The sequence below is a fragment of the Marmota monax genome, unplaced genomic scaffold, assembly GCF_021218885.2.
Source record: "Marmota monax isolate L192 unplaced genomic scaffold, Marmota_monax_Labrador192_F-V1.1 WCK01_AAM20220418_F8-fsc00049, whole genome shotgun sequence".
Taxonomy (NCBI): Eukaryota; Metazoa; Chordata; class Mammalia; order Rodentia; family Sciuridae; genus Marmota; species Marmota monax.
The window spans coordinates 746093-759467 of record NW_026694221.1 but is presented as its reverse complement, the minus strand read 5'-3'; positions in this window follow the sequence as shown (position 1 = coordinate 759467).

Below are 13375 nucleotides of genomic sequence, written 5' to 3'. Positions count from 1 at the left end.
GAAGCTACTCCAACACCTGGAGACTAAATAATATGCTACTGAATGAACAATGGGTTACAAAAGACATCAAAAAGGAGATTAAAAATTTCTTAGAGGTGAATGAGAACACAGATACAATGTATTAAAATCTGGGATACTATGAAGGCTGCACTAAGAGGAAAATTCATTGCATGGAGTTCATTTCTAAAAAGAAGAAAAAGTCAAAAAATAAATGTATTAATATTACATCTCAAAGTCCTAGATAAAGATGAACAAATCAACAGCAAAATCAGGAGAAGACAGAAAATAATTAAAATCAGAGCAGAAATCAATGAAACTGAAACAAAAGTAATGACTAAAAAAGTTGGCAAAAGAAAAAGTTGGTTCTTTGAAAAAATAAATAAAATTGATAAACCCTTAGCCATGCTAATGAAAAGAAGCAGAGAGAAACTCAGATTATTAATATATGTGATGAAAAAAAGAAATATCACAACAGATACTACAGAAATACATAAGATAATTAGAAATTATGTTAAAAATTGTATTCCAATAAAATAGAAAATATCAAAGATATTGACAAATTTCTAGACTCATATGATTTGCCCAAATTGAATCAGGATGATATACACAATTTAAACAGATCAATTTCAAGTGATGAAATAGAAGAGACCATCAGAAGCCACCAACCAACAAAAGCCAAGAACCAGATGGATACACAGCCAAGTTCTACAAGGCATTTAAAGGCGAATGAATAACAACACTCTTCAATTTATTTCAGGAATTAGAAAAAGAGGGAATACTTCCAAACACATTCTGTGAGACCAATATCACCCTGTTTCCAAAAACCAGGCAAAGACACATGAAAGAAAGAAAACTTAAGACCAATATCTCTAGTAAACATAAACACAAAAATTCTCAATAAAATTCTGGCAAATTGAATATAAAAACATATAAAAAGATAGTGCAAGTGGGGTTCATCTCAGGGATGCAAGGTTGGTTTAATATATGGAAATCAATAAATGTAATTGATCACATCAATAGACTTAAAGATAACAATCATATGATCATCTCAATAGATGCAGAAAAAGCATTTGACAAAATATAGCACCCCTTCATGTTAAAAACACTAGAAAAACTAGGTATAACAGGAACATATCTCAATATTGTAAATGCTATCCATGTTAAGCTCAAGGCCAACATCATTCTAAATGGAGGAAAATTGAAAGCATTCCCATTAAAAACTGGAACAAGACAGGGATGCCATCTTTCACCACTTCTATTTAACATATTTCTTGAAACACTGGCCAGAACAATTAGACAGACAAAAGAAATTAAATGGATACAAAGAGGTACAAAAGAACTCAAATTAGCACTATTTGCTGATGATATGATTCTATACATAGAATACCCAGAAAATTCTACCAGAAAACTTCTAGAACTAGCAAAGTAGCAGGATACAAAATCAACATCCATAAATCAAAGTGATTTCTATATATCAGTGACAAATCCTCTGAAAGGAAAACTACCCCATTTACAATAGCCTCAAAAATAAATGAAATTCTTGGGAATCAATCTAACAAAAGAGGTGAAAGACCTCTACAATGAAAACTACAGAACACTAAAGAAAGAAATTAAAGAAGACCTTAGTAGATGGAAAGATTTCCCTTGGTCTTGGATAGGCAAAACTAATATTATAAAATTGAGCATACCTCAAAAAGCATTATACCGATTTAATGCAATTCCAATCAAAATTCCAATGACATTTCTCATAGAAATGAAAAAGCAAGCAGAAAATTCATCTGGAAAAATTACAGACTCAGAATAGCTAAAGCAATCCTTAGCAAGAAGAGTGAAGCAGGAGGCACCATTATACCAGACCTTAAACTATATGGTATTGGCACCAAAATAGACTGGTAGACCAATGGTAAGAATAGAAGACACAGAGACTAACCCATGTTATTACAGTTATCTTATATTAGACAAAGGCACCAAAAACATACATTGTAGAAAAGATAGCCTCTTCAACAAGTAGTGCTGGGAAAACTGGAAATCCATATGCAACAAAGTTAAATTAAACTCCTATCTCTCACTTTGCATAAAACTCAACACAATGTAGATCAAGGACCTAGGAATTAAACCAGAGACCCTGAGTCTAATAGAAGAAAAAGTAGGACCAAATCTCCATCATATCAGATCAGACCCCTACTTCCTTAATAAGACTCCTATAGTAAAAGAATAAAAATCAAGAATTAATAAATGGGATGGATTCAAACTAAAAAGCTTCTTCTCAGCAAAATAAACAATCAGTGATGTGAATAGAGCCTACATCTTGGGAGCAAATTTTTACCATTTGCACATCAGATAGACCATTAATCTCTAGGATATAAAGAAGTAAAAAAGCTGAACAATAAAAAGACAAATAACCCCATAAATAAATGGGTCATGGAACTGAGCAGACACTTCTCATAAGGTGATATATAATCAATCAAAAAATATATGAAAAAAAAATGTTCAATATCTCTAGCAATTAGAGAAATGCAAATCAAAACTACTCTAAGATTTTATCTCACTTCAGTCAGAATGGCAGCTTTTAAGAATAAAAACAACAATAAGTGTTGGCAAAGATGTGGAGAAAAAGCCACACTCACACACTGCTGGTGAAACTGCAAAATGGTGCAACCAATATGGACAGCAGTTTAGAGATTCCTTGGAAAACTGGGAATGGAATCACCTTTCGACCCAGCTATCCCTCTCCTCTGTCTATACGCAAAGGATTTTTAAAAAGCATACTCCAGGGAAACAGTCACATCATTTTTTTTTGCAGCACAGTTCGCAGTAGCTAAACTGAGAAATCAACCTAGATGCCCTTCAGGAAATGAATGGATAAAGAAAATGTGGTATATCTACACAATGGGATATTACTCAGTATTAAAAGAGAATAAAATCATGGCATTTTCAGGTAAATGGATGGAGTTGGAGAATATAATGCTAAGTGAAGTTAGCCAATCCCCCCAAAACAAATGCCAAATGTTTTCTATGATATAAGTAGGCTGATTCATAGTGGGATTGGGAGGGGGAGCATGGGAAGATTAGATAAACTTTAGATAGGGCAAAGGGGAGGAAAATGAGGGGACAAGGCAAGGGGTGTAAAGAAGACGGTGGATTGAGATGGATATCATTACCCTAAGTATATGTATGAAGACATGAATGGTGTGAATATACTTTGTATACAACCAGAGATATGAAAAAATGTGCTCTATATGTGTAATATGAATTACAATGCATTCTGCTGTCATATATTACAAATTAGAATAAGAAAATTAAAAAAACAATGGTGATAAATACTATTAAGAGAAGCCTGAGTGTGGTGGCTCTTGCTTATAATCCCAACAACTTCAGCGGCTGAGAAGGGAGTATCACAAGTTTGAGGATAGCCTTAGCAACTTAGCAAGGCCAAAAGCAATTTAGCAAGACCCTGTCATAAAATAAAAAATAAAAAGTGTGGGATGTGATTCAGTGGCTTTTGGGAACTGAGTAAGAAGAACGCTTTCAAGTATTGAACATATATTAACTCTTCTAAAACTCTCATAAATCCATGAGATAACTATAATCTTTATCTCATTTATGTAGATGAGGAGACCAATGTATAGAAAGTATTTGTTTCGTTTTACATCTAAAGTTATTCACCAATACAAAAAGCCAGAACATTATTTAAAATGATCTCATGTGTATTTTGAGTTATCTGGCTCAAGAAATGCCTTAAACTATTACAACAAAATGTATACTTCTAGGTTTGCATTTTAGTTCAGACTAGAATTGATGTTACACCCTTTTATTAGAATTATCTGACATTAATCAAAAAGAACTTAGGAAGACTTAATGTATGATGATTATATAAATTACACATTTTTGTCATATGATTGCCATTTAAATTCATAACAGTCTAGATTTCAATGGGTGTTTGACAATGGGAGACTACTGGCAAATGCATGTCCCACAAAATAGTGGTATAGTCAAGTCAAATATAAGAGTTGACTAGTGTAGTCATGATCCTTTTCATTCATTCTGAAAGCAACATTATCAATGATAATATATAATTTATTGTTTTGGAGGTTTGCTTCATTTAATATATATATATTTATTTGGTTCATGTGGTTATAAGTAAAATATATTTCTACTTTATTTCATATTACATAACAATAATAAAATAATTCAAAATAATAATTGGATCTGATAAAATTGTTTCTGTTTTAAAATACTATTCAAATTTGGGAAACATTGGCCTAAACTGCCTCATTTGATATTAAAATTTCTTAAAATAATTATACATTTAATATCATTATCTGATGGCCATATACATAGATAAGAAGTACCCAGGTATAAAGGAATGGTTTTTAAAGAGTATTTGTAGATTATGATTGGATTTCATTATTCCATCTTCTACCTTCTAGTGGTATGACCTTAGGAAAGTTACCTAAACTTTATGACTTTAACTCATCTTCATTACAGGTCTAACACTTACCTTATAAGGTTGTTTATGATGATGATTCACTTAGATAATGTGTGTGATGATGTAACATGCCTTAAAACAGTGTCCCACCAAAGGTTCATAATAAATATTTTCCAAATCAATTTCCTTCTTCTTTCTTATTTTGATATTCATCTTCTGGGAAGCATAAACAATAAATTTCACTTTTGCTTTACTCACAAAATCTAGCACAGAAAAATTCCTTTAGGTAAAATAAACCACCTTCCATTACAAGGATTCAGATCTTCTCTGTGTGCATTGTCTTGCAGGGTCTCCCATCAAGGGTAGCAGTCACATCTTGAAGTCTCTTGATGTGTTAGGGCTGTCCCAAGTAAATGAACCTATTGTTTACGTATCTGGAGAGAGAAGAAAAAATAGAAAGAGAGTGTTCAGTCTGTAGTCCATGCTGCAGAGCTGAGAACAAATGGTGGTGTCCTAGTCCAAATGCTGCTAGGCTTGAAACTCCCCAAAAGCCCATGTTTCAACCAAGTCCCAAAGTAGGAAATAATGTCCCTGCTCACACCAATCAGACACAAATTATTACTTGAAGGAGAATTAGTACTTTGTTCCATTAAGAACTTCACCTGAATGAGACATACTCATAGAAGTGAGAGAAGCTGCAATCTATCAATTTAAATGCTAAATTCACCAGCAGACACATCCAGAATAATGTTTGATCAAATATCAAAAAAGTGATACAAAAATCAACTGTCATAATGTGGTATCAGTCTTGAGCCTTGAGAGATGTTGTCAATCTTTGTAATCAAATTGTCTGGCTCAGTCCAGAGGAACAAGTGTCTCTTCATTCATCAGAAACTAAAAATTTACCTCAAACTATAACCTCCCCACTTCTAAATAGGCCTGGGGGTCTCTACCACATAGTCAAGTGTCAAGTTGAATCCTTGTACAATCTTAGTTGTTTATCACATCTGACATTTTCTTATTCTTGGCCAAAGATGTGAGATCCTCTTGCTTTTCATTTGTCCCAAGTTTTACCTTCATTGTTCCATTTCTAATTTTCTCATCAGCTTTGTACTAATTTTTCCATGATATTTCATCAATTTTTACCTGTTTTTTTCTCTATCTCTCTGACCATACCTTTTAAAAGGTTCAACTTATTTGGTCCAAGTGATTAAAGAGAATAAGTTCTGTCTTGAGTTTCTTATTATCTCACAACTTCTTCAGTTTCTCTGATTGATCTCACTCACTGTCATGGTTTTCTTCAATAATCAGTATCCTCAAGTTTCTCAGACTTGTGTCTTCAGCAATAATTGTGTGATTCACAAATTTCTTAAAATATTATCTTCAACTTGATATCTTGTGACAATCTGAAGCCAGTGAACTGAACTATTCATCTTCATGTGCTTTACCAACAAACTGTGTCTTATGTTTTCTAGCTCAATGATTTGTACTATTATTTTCTCTGTTGCTGCTGTCTTTATGGATAGGAAGCCTGTCAGAGTCCTCACTCTCTCACCTCATGTGTCTAATAAGTCACTGAGACCTCCAGACTATATCTTCCATTCATCTACTGGGGAGAGCATCCCTATATCTCTTCCCTTGCAGGGTCTCCCAGTCCAACTTCATCTCTTAGTGAGTTACAACCACCTCCTAACTAAGGGTCTTCCAATCTTTTGTTTCTTTTAAAGCCTTGCTTAGAAGGCAGCTCGCTTGGAAGGCCACAAAATAATATACCTGCTTAAAATTCTAGAAAGCCTTCCATTATCTTTGTGACACAGGGAAAAATCACTATAAAGCCCTGTATTATTCAATCCTTGCTTATATCTAGAAGTCTCTATGAATAATGATGCAAAAGATTTTTCTTTATTTATCTTACATTCAGAAATTTTGGACCCATTATCAATTCATGATTTGTACACTTTCTTTTTCCTACTTTGCAGAGCATGGCCTCATTAACTCACACTGATTATTATTTTCCTTATGTTTTTGTTTTATATTCACCAACAAAAATCTCCAACATAATGGTGAATAGAAGCAGTGATAGCATTGTTATACTTTGCTGATTTAAATAGGAAGTTTTAAGATATCTCTTTGATAGGATGTTTGTTAAAATTTGCCAAAGACATAAATAGATTTTTTTTTATCAAGCTAAGCAAGCTCTTAACTTCTTAGCTGAGAGATCTAGTCTACCCTTTTATTTCTGAATGCTTGTTTAGAGTCATAACATGAAATTTATTCTATCACAATATAATTTCAAATAATATTATGTTAATTTACATATGATTCTAAAACAGTATAACAAGTCCTGTTTTTCTCAGTTCTTTGATTCATTTGTATTAATGCACTTTGGTTTCAGGTATGACTCTCTCAGGTGGAAATAAATGGAGATAGTTACTTAGTGATTTCAGGCCTCCCAAAGAGGAGCTGCTCAGAGCCCAGAGATGTCCCTGGATATCCTAGACTAATGGTCACACTCAAGATATCTTTAATAGTTGTTGATACAATGCTGCTTTGGAGGTAAAGTTTATGTAGCTTTGTAAATAGAGTAAAGTGTGTTACTTCACTACATTTTCATCTATCGCAAAATCATGACAGATTTTTGAACCATAAGAGAGGGCTATGAAGTGAATGAAATCATGTTCTAAGGCAAAGTTCTGGAATAGACCCTCTGGGTGGTTAGGAAAATACACCGCAGCTCTCCCTTCCTGTAGCATTCAACAGTGAACAAATTCATCTGTTGGACTGTGGTATACCACAGGAACAGAGATAGATTTATATAGACAAAAAATGTTGAAATAAATAAAAATGTTAAGAAACCAGTAAAAACAAAGTAATACAAGACTTGAATCTTCTCTTCTTGAGGAGATGTAAATGCTAACACAAATTCAATAAATTACCCTCCTTCAGAACAAAGAAAAAATGAATAACTATATCTGAGAGTAACCTATCTTAAGATTTTCCCAGGGTAATTCAAATCTAAGGGGAATTCTTAGGAAACATTGGTTAGCCAAATTTGGTCAGTAACCCAGATGGCACAAATAAATGTCCTCTGAATGTAAGTTTTAGTGAAAGTCTACACTGAAGAAAAAGGGAAACTTATTATAGTTTTAGTCTTTTTAAAATAACAGGATCACTTGGACCAAGATAAGGAGACCTCTATTTTCACTTAAATTATTAGATTCACTTTATTTATTTTGGAACTCAAACAAATATTTAACAAGTACAATTTATAAATCATTTAAAAATGTGGCAGAAAAAGAAGTCTCCCAGCAAACAAGATCAGCATTATCTTTTTTAAAAAATTTACTTCTTTATTTTAATTTGTTATACATGACGGCAGAATGCATTCCAATTCCTAATACACATATAGAGCATAATTTTTCATGTCTCTGGTTGTACACAAATTAGAGTCACATCATTTGTGTCTTCATACGTGTACTTACAGTAATGATGTCCATCTCATTCCACTATCTTTCCTACCCACATGCCCCCTCATTTCTACTCCCTTCCCTTTGACCTATCTAAACTTCCTCCATTCTTCCCATGCTCCCCCTCCATTAAGGATCAGCATCCACATATCAGAGAATACATTCAGTCTTTGGTTTTATAGGATTGGCTTACTTTACTTAAGCATGATATTCTCTAACTTCATTTACCTGCAATTGTTATGATTTTATTTTCTTTTAATGCTGAGTAATATTCCATGTGTATACATACTATGGTTTCTTTATCCATTCATATATTGAAGGGCATCTAGGTTGGTTCCACAATTAAGCTATTGTGAATTGTGATGCTACAAACATTGATGTGGCTGCATTACTGTAGTATGCCATTCTTTAAAAATTTATTTATTTATTTCAATTAGGTATATATGACAGCAGAATGCATTTTGATTCATTGTACAGAATTGCAATATGACTTTTCATTTCTCTGGTTGTACATTATGTAGCATTGCACCACATGTACAATCACACATGTACCTAGGATATTGATGTCTGTCTTATTCCACTATCTTTCCTGCACACATGTCCCTCCCAACCCCTTCCTCCCCTTTGCACCATCAAAGCTGCTCCATTTTTCCCATGTCACCCCCACCATTATGGATCAACATTCACTTATCAGAGAGAACATTTGGTCTTTGTTTATTTGGGGATTGGCTTATTTCACTTAGCATGATATTCTCCAACTCCATCCATTTACCTGCAAATGTTATAATTTTATTCCCTTTTAATGCTGAATAGTATTCCATTGTTTATATATACAACAGTTTCTTTGTCCATTCATCTCTTGAAGGGCATCTAGGTTGCTTCCACAGTTTAGCTTGTTGTGAATTGAACTGCTATAAAAATTGACATGGTTGTGTTACGATAGTATGTTGATTTTAAGTCCTTTGGATACAGACCGAGGAATGGGATAGCTGGATCAAATGGTCATTCCATTCCAAATTTTCTTTTTTTTTATTTTTATTTTTTATTGGTTGTTCAAAACATTACAAAGCTCTTGACGTATCATATTTCATACATTAGATTCAAGTGGGTTATGAACTCCCATTTTTACCCCAAATACAGATTGCAGAATCACATCGGTTACACATCCACATTTTTACATAATGCCATATTAGTAACTATTGTATTCTTTTTTTAATACTTTTAAAAAAATCATATATGACAGCAGAATGTATTACATTCTTATTATACATATAGAGCACAATTTACCATATCTCTGGTTGTATACATAGTATATTCACACCAATTGGTGTCTACATACCTATACTTTGGATAAAGATGATCATCACATTCTATCATCACTAATAACCCCATGCCCCTTCCTTTCTCCTTCAATCCCTCTGCCCTATCTAAAGTTCCTCTATTCCTCCCATGCTTCTGCTCCCTATCCCACTATGAATCAGCTTCCTTATATCAAAGAAAACATTCAGCATTTGTTTTTTGAGGATTGACTAACTTCACTTAGCATTATCTTCTCTAACTCCATCCATTTACATGCAAATGCCATGATTTTATTCTGTTTTATTGCTGAGTAATATTCCATTATATATGTGCCACATTTTTTAAATCCATTCATCTATTGAAGGCATCTAAGTTGGTTCCAAAGTTTAGCTATTGTGAATTGTGCTGCTATAAATATTGATGTGGCTGTGTCCCTGTAGTATGCTTTTTTTAAAGTTCTTTGGGTATAGGCCAAGGAGAGGGATAGCTGGTTCCATTCCCAATTTTCCAAGAAATCTCCATACTGCTTTCCAGATTGGGTACACCAATTTACAGCTCCACTAGCAGTGTATGAGTGAACTTTTTCCCCCATATCCAAGCCAACACTTATTGTTGTTTGTATGCATAATAGCTGCCATTCTGACTGGAGTGAGATGAAATCTTAGAGTGGTTTTGATTTGCATTTCTCTAATTGCTAGTGATGCTGAACATTTTTTATGTATTTGTTGATTGATTGTACATCATTTTCTGAGAAGTGTCTCTTCAGGTCGTTGGCCAATTTATTAATTGAATTATTTGTTTTTGGTGTTAAATTTTTTGAGTTCTTTATATATTCTAGAGAAGTGCTCTATCTAATGTGCATGTGGTAAAAATTTGCTCCCAAGATGTAGGTTCTCTACTCACATCACTGATTATTTATTTTCCTTAGAAGAAGCTTTTCAATTTGAATCCATTTCATTTATTGATTCTCAATTTTATTTCTTTTTTTTATTGGTTGTTCAAAACATTACAAAGCTCATGACATATCATCTTCCATACATTTGATTCAAGTGGGTTATGAACTCCCATTTTTTACCCCAAATACAAGTTGCAGAATCACATCGGTTACACATCCACATTTTTACATAATACCATATTAATGACTGTTGTATTCTGCTACCTTTCCTATCCCCTACTATCCCCCCTCCCCTTCCCTCTCATCTTCCCTCTCTACCCCATCTGCTGTTGTTTAATTCTCTCCCTTGTTTTTTTTCCCCTTTCCCCTCACAAACTCTTATATGTACTTTTGTGTAACAATGAGGGTCTCCTTCCATTTCCATAGTTTCCCTTCTCTCTCCCTTTCTCTCCCCCCACTGGTCTCTGTTTAATGTTAATCTTTTCCTCATGCTCTTCTTCCCTGTTCTGATCTTAGTTGCTCTCTTTATATCAAAGAAGACATTTGGCATTTGTTTTTTAAGGATTGGCTAGCTTCACTTAGCATAATCTGCTCTAATGCCATCCATTTCCCTGCAAAATCCATGATTTTGTCGATTTTATTTCTTGCACTATAGGAGTCTGGTTAAGGAAGTTGGGGCCTAATCTGACATAATGAAAATTTGGGCCTACTTTTTCTTCTTCTAGTATAATTCCTAGGTCTTCATCCACTTTGTGTTGAGTTTTGTTAATAGTGAGAGGTAGGGGTTTAATTTACTTTTTTTGCATATGGATTTCCAGTTTTCCCAGCACCACTTGTTGAAGAGGCTATATTTTCTACAATGTATACTTTTGGTGCCTCTGTCTAATATATGATAACTGTAATTATGTGGGTTAGTCTCTGTGTCCTCTATTCTGTACCATTGGTCTACCAATCTATTTTGGTGCCAATACCATGCTGTTTTTGTTACTATTGGTCTGTAATATTGTTTAAGATCTGGTATAATGGTGCCACCTGCTTCACTCTTCTTGCTAAGGATTGCTTTAGCTATTCTGAATCTCTTATTTTTCCAGATGAATTTCATGCTTGCCTTTTCTATTTCAATGAGGAACGTCATTGGGATTTTGATTGGAATTACATTATCTGTATAATGCTTTTGGTAGTATGGTCAATTTGACAATATTAATTCTGCTATCCAAAACCAAGGGAGATCTTTCTTTCTACTAAGGTCTTCTTTAATTTCTTTCTTTAGTGTTCTGTAGTTTTCATTGTAGAGGTCTTTCACCTCTTTTGTTAGGTTGATTCCCAAGTATTTTATTTATTTGTTTGTTTATTTATTTATTTATTTATTTATTTATTTATTTATTTATTTATCTATCCATTCATTCATTCATTTATTTAGTCTATTATAAATAGGGTAGTTTTTCTAGTTTCTTTTTCAGAGGATTTATCACTGATATAAAGAAATTCCTTTGATTTATTTATTAGTTCTAGAAGTTTTCTAGTGGAATTTTTTTGGAAAGTCTAGATACAGAATCATGTCATTGGCAAATAGTGATAGTTTGAGTTATTCTTTTGCTTTGTGTACATTTTAATTTTTTCATCAGTCTAATATTTCTGCCTAGGGTATCAAGAACTATGTTAAATAGAAGTGAGTGATAGTTTGAGTTATTCTTTTGCTTCGTGTACATTTTAATTATTTTCATCAGTCTAATATTTCTACCTAGGGTATCAAGAACTATGTTAAATAGAAGTGAGTGATAGTTTGAGTTATTCTTTTGCTTCGTGTACATTTTAATTTTTTTTCATCAGTCTAATATTTCTGCCTAGGGTATCAAGAACTATGTTAAATAGAAGTGATGAAGGAGGGCATCCCTCTTGTGTTCTGGTTTTTAGAGGGAATGTTTCTATTTTACTCCATTTAGAATGATGTTGGTCTTGGGCTTAACATGGATAGCATTTACAATGTTGAAATATATTCCTGTTATCCCTACTTTTTCTGGTTTTTGAACATGAAGTCGTGCAATATTTTGTCAAATGCTTTTTCTGCATCTATTGAGATGATCATACAATTGTTATCTTTAAGTTTATTGATTAATAAATTACATTTATTGATTTTCATATGTTGAGCCTACTTTCCATTTCTGGGATGAACCCCATTTGATTGTGATGCACTATCTTTTTGGCAAGTTTTTGTACTGAATTTGCTAGAATTTTATTGAGAACTTTTGCATCCAATTTCATTAGAGATATTCATCTGAAGTTTTGTTTCTTTGGTGTGTCTTTGTCTGGTTTTGGAATTGGGATGATATTGGCCTCATAGAATGAGTTTGGAAGTGTTCTCCCTTTTTCTCTTTCTTGGAATAATTTGAGGAGTATTGGTATCAGTTCTTCTTTGAAGATCTTGTAGAACTTGGCTTGTATCCATCTGGTCCTGGGCTTTTTTTTTGGTTGGTAGGTTTCTGATGGCATCTTCTATTTCATTGCTTAAAATTGATCTGTTTAAATTGTGTATATCTTCCTGATTCAGTTTGGAGAATTCATATGACTCCAGAAATTTGTTGATATCTTTGATATTTTCTACTTTATTGGAATATAAATTTTCAAAATAATTTCTAATTATCTTAGGTATGTCTGTAATGTCTGTTGTGATGTTCCCTTTTTCATCACTTATGTTAGTAATTTGAGGTTTCTCTCTCCTTCTCTTCATTAGCATGGCTAAGGGTTTATCAATTTTATTTATTTTTTCAAAGAACAAACTTTTTGTTTTGTTAAGTCTTTCAATTGTTTCTTTTGTTTCCATTTCATTGATTTCAGCTCTGATTTTAATTATTTCCTGTCTTCTAATGCTTTTGGTGTTGATTTGTTCTTTTTTAGGGCTTTGAGATATAATGTTAAGTCATTTATTTGTTGACTTTTTCTTCTTTTTAGAAATGAATTCCATGCAATAAATTTTCCTCTTAGTGCGGCCTTCATAGTGTCCTAGAGATTTTGATATGTTGTATCAATGATCTCATTCACCTCTAAGAAATTTTTAATCTCCTTTTTGATGTCTTCTATAACCCATTGTTCATTTAGTAGCATATTATTTAGTCTCCAGGTGTGAGAGTATCTTCTATTTGTCATTGATTTCTAATTTCATTCTATTATGATCTGATAGAATGCAGGATAGTACCTCTAATTTTTTGTATTTGCTAAGAGTTGCTTTGTGGCATAATATGGTCTATTTTATGGAAGGATTCATGTGTTGCTGAGAAGAAAGTGTAT